Raw genomic sequence first — 5104 nt, forward strand, 5'->3', positions numbered from 1 at the left:
ATAAATAAGAATTGATGTAATTTGGGAGCATACTCTTGGCAAGACCGATTTAGTTCGCAATGGAAGTGTTTTGTAAAAGTTGTATTTTGCCCAAACTTGCTTATGGTGCTAAACTCGATTTATTTTTATAAAATTTGAAAAGTGTTACTTATTAACTGTTGCTATGACTCGCTTACCTGTTACATCTCATGTTTTCGCTGTAGCTGGGTGTGACATGGTAAACCATCGAGCCAAGAATGATTTTGAAATTTCTCTTCGCTTAGGCATCGAAAGACTCTCATGCGCTCCACCAAATGAAGACTTTTCAGGCCTGCAGAGGAAGAGATCTGCCTCAGTCTTAACACAACCCGAGCTTGGACTTGTTTACAAGAATGATTTTGGGGTAAAGAAATTCTTCACACTAACTGAGGCATTCAAGTATTCAACTGATACACTTGAATGGTTTCAGAAAGTCATCATAGAAAGACTTGGTAGATCTCTTGTGCCAAGAGAAGAAGGGAATCAACTCATTCATGAGATATCAACAGCAGTCTGCTATCGAAGGCTGCTTATGCGCTTCTGGGAAATATCTCAAGGTAAATCATGATGAGTTGTAAATTTTTGCCTTAATATGATGTCTTTTGATTACAGTACTGTAAGAATTCATCATCCAGTGAAAATTTGGAATTGTTTTGCTTTTCTATTAGATTAGTCTTTGTTTTTCACAAATGTTCCTAGATTAGTTTATGTTTTTTTCTTTCATTACTTAGGGGGAGATTGTTAAACCCCATAATTCATAAAGTGTAAAAATAATGAAATACAATAAGTGATGAAGAACCAGAAGACCGATGAAGACATAAAGGCAGAATTGACTAAGTTTGGAGAACAACCAGAGGGTCGATGAACAACAGGGATGCGATGGAAAGAGCATCTTCATCACCCCTCTGGTCCACAACACTTAGAGTTTTCTTCAGCAATTCAACCAGAGGCATACGATGAAGATATGAAGATAAGGTTGATTCATCATCCCATGGAAGACAGCTGGAGATGACAAGTCGACGGCTGCACTTCAAGTTTATTGTTGGGACTTCCGCCTCATCGTTCCCTCGAGCCGGTCAAACCCGCGATTCTTAAACCCAACGCTCGTATAGCAATGCAGGAGCATCCCACATTGGTGAGGCTAGGGGGATTCATTTTCCTTATAAGGAAGGGGGGATCTTACTCCTACCAGTGACGCATTTTAAAGCCGTGAGGGGTTGTTGCCGAGAGGGGCAGCCCAAAGCGGACAATATCATGTGGGCGGTTCCCTAGTTTTCGGTCCAACAATTAGTATCAGAGCTAGGGCCACACCAATGTGGGGGGGGGAATGTTGGGACTTCCGCCTCATCGTTCCCTCGAGCCGTTCAAATCCGCGATTCTTAAACCCAATGCTCATGTAGCAATGCATGAGCATCCCACATTGGTGAGGATAGGGGGATTCATCTTCCTTATAAGGAAGGGGGGGATCTTACTCCTACCAGTGACGCGTTTTAAAGCCGTGAGGGGTTGTTGCCGAGAGGGGCAGCCCAAAGCGGACAATATCATGTGGGCGGTTTCCTAGTTTTTGGTCCAACATTTATCTTAATATTAAAGTTCATCCATAGTTTAGATAAACATTATCTGTTAATAGAAGATTAGCTAAAAAGTCTCTCTAGATAGTTATCTTCTAATTAGCTTACACTATAAATAGGTGATTAGGCCTATTGTATTAAATGTCTCTTTTACGTTTTTCTTATTAATAAAGTGAAACCTTTGACACTCAAGATTGTTCTTTAATGTTCATAATTTATTCTTGAGTGTTCATCACTTTGTCCATTAAAACCCTATAACTTGGTTATTTTAAACTCGATTATTAGTGTCACTGAGAGATCTGGGATCAACATTTGCTGATAAGGGGTGTACACGATGTCATAAGATACATCAGGGAAACTGCAATACCAATTGGCGAGTATGTTTTAAATTGCAGGAATTGGGACATATAGCTCGAGACTGTCGAATGGTGCGAAGATGTATTACCTGCAATTCCTCTCAACATGTAAACGCTGATTGTACACAAGCTAAGCGGCGAGGGTCTGGTTTTGATGGAAGTCGAGGATCTGGATACTCAGTGGGACAAGGATCTGGTTATATTCCAACTGGTCGTGGGTCGGTAGTAAATTGTGTTAATCCAAGTGGTCGTGGAGAGATGAGACATGGGGAGCCAATCGCTAAAGGAAGAGCCTTTCAAATGACGAGAGGTGAAGCGAAGGAACATCCTGAAGTGGTGACAGGTACATTCCTTGTTAATTCCATATGTGCCAAAGTTTTATTTGACTCTGGTGCAAATCGTTCTTTTGTATCACCGTCGTTTGTTAACTGCGCAAATCTAGAATCTAAAGCATTAGATGAAGATTGAATTGTGGAAACAGCAAACGATAGTGAAGTTTCGGTTAAGGAAATGATAGAGGAATGTTTCATAAGTATAGAAGGGTGTGAGGTGCCTATACAATTATTTCCTTTGCCTTTAAGAGAATTTGACATAATTGTAAGCATGGATTGGTTAGCTAAAAATCAAGCTAACATAGTCTATGACGAAAAGATAATCCATATAGACTTACCGAAGAAAAGGAAAGGTTGTAATTTACGTAGACTGATGGAATCGTTATTCTAGCCTTATCTCGGTTTTAAAGGCTCGAAAATATGTACAAAAGGGATGTGCTAGTTTTCTTGCATACGCCATAGACAAAAAAAATGAAAAAGAAAGGATGGAGGATATACCAGTTGTAAGAGAATTTCCAGAAGTATTCCTAGAAGATTTAATGAGTCTACCTACGGATCGATCAATAGAATTTCAGATTGAATTGCTTCCCGGAGCAGCACCAGTTGCACGTGCACCATATAGATTAGCTCCTTCTGAATTAAAGGAGTTAATGTCACAATTGAAAGAATTGTTGGATAAATGTTTTATCCGACCAAGTACTTCTCCATGGGGTGCGCCAGTGCTATTCGTGATGAAGAAAGATGGATCAATGAGAATATGCATTGATTACCGGGAGCTGAATAAATTAACAATAAAAAATAAGTATCCTCTTACAAGAATTGATGATTTGTTTGATCAATTGGTGGGGGCTACTTATTTTTCGAAAACAAATTTACGGTCTGGTTACCATCAATTTGAAATTCGGAATGAAGATGTGTCAAAAACAACATTCCGTACACGTTATGGTCATTATGAATTTCTAGTTATGCCCTTTGGACTCACAAATGCGCCTGCAGCCTTTATGGATATGATGAATAGGGTTTGTCGTCCCTATCTTGATAAATTTGTGATTGTCTTTATTGATGATATTTTGATATATTCTCGGTCGGAAGAAGAACATGCTCATCATTTAAGCTTACTCCTGGAGTTGCTGAAACAAGATAGACTATATGCTAAAATGTCAAAGTGTGAATTTGGCTGCGAGAAGTTCAGTTTTTGGGACATGTTATTTCAAAGGAAGGCATTAAAGTAGATTCTCTTAAGATTGAAGCCATTGAAAGGTGAGAAGTCCCAAAGACTCCAACTGAAATCAGAAGTTTTCCTGGAATGGCTGGATATTATCGCAAGTTCATACAAGATTTCTCTTGCATAGCCACTCCATTAACAAAGCTGACAAAGAAGAATGTTAAACATGTGTGGAATGAATCACAAGCTCAGGCCTTTCAGATGTTAAAGGATAAGTTATGCAGTGCACCAATTATATCCTTGCTAGATGGAATGGAAGATTTTGTGGTATTTAGTGACGCGTCAAAGATGGGTTTGGGTTGTGTATTGATGCAACATGGAAGGGTAATTTCTTATGCTTCAAGAAAGTTAAAAGATCATGAAAGACAGTATCCTACTCATGATATGGAATTAGCTGTTGTAGTGTTCGCTTTGAAGATATGGAGGCGCTACCTCTATGGAATGAAATGTCAAATTTTCACAGATCATAAGAGCTTACAACATCTGTTCCATCAGAAAGATCTGAATATGCGTCAGAGAAGATGGTTGGAATTGGTTAGTGATTCTGATTGTGAAGTTTTCTATCATCCAGGAAAGGCAAACGTAGTGGCTGATGCTTTAAGCCGACAAGAGAAAAGTGGAACTATCAAGAATATAGCTCTACGAATCGAGTTACTACCAAATATTCAGGAAGAATTGCAAAAATTTCAACATGAGGCAATGAAGGAGAATAAGATTAAACAAGAAAGATTAGGTGGATTAATATCTGAATTTGTGAAAGATGGCAGAGAATTTTGTATATTTCAGAATAGAATTTGGGTGCCATGCTATGGTGGTCTCAGGAAATTCCAGTTTGGAAATGGGATCACATCACTATCGATTTCATAACCAAATTGCCAGGAACATCAAAAGGTTATGATGCTATATGGGTAATAGTATATCGATTATCCAAGTCTGCACATTTCTTACCAATGAAAGAATCATATTCGATGAAAAGACTAGCTAAATTAAACGTTGATGAGATAGTGACACGTCATGGTGTTCCACTATCAATTGTTTTTTATAGAGATAGTTGTCACACCCCGCTAAAGCGGAATCACGAGATGTAACAGGCAAGCGAGTCATAGCAATAGTTCATAAATAACACTATTTCAAGTTGTTCAAAATAAAATGATTCATCGACATAACAGGAGTTAGAATTTACACAACCTTCACAAATACATCAAAACTTGACTTAATGGATCCTGGCTCAAGTATGCTCCCTTAAAAATCCAAACCACTTACTTAGAACCTGAAAAGCATGGAAATAAAAACGAGGTCAACTACAAAGAGTTGGTGAGTTCACGGTTTTTCACATGCAAAAAACATTTCAATGCATACACCAAGTAATAGCAAACTTATGCGAATTCTTTGCACTTAATAAATGAAAATCTCTCACGATGTAAAACTTGAGGCGCTACTGAGCCTTACCTGACCAATTTGCCCCATTAATTTTCAAACAACCCGAAGTTGCCCGTTCACTACTTAGGTCCCACAGTTCGATAAGTACTAATTCAGTGGTGGTCCAAATCCCACATGATTAGACTAGAAAACGTAGGTAATTGTGCACCCCTTTCTGGGTGG

The sequence above is a fragment of the Cynara cardunculus genome (assembly GCF_001531365.2).
Source record: "Cynara cardunculus var. scolymus isolate 2C chromosome LG 17, CcrdV1, whole genome shotgun sequence".
NCBI classification, from domain to species: domain Eukaryota; kingdom Viridiplantae; phylum Streptophyta; class Magnoliopsida; order Asterales; family Asteraceae; genus Cynara; species Cynara cardunculus.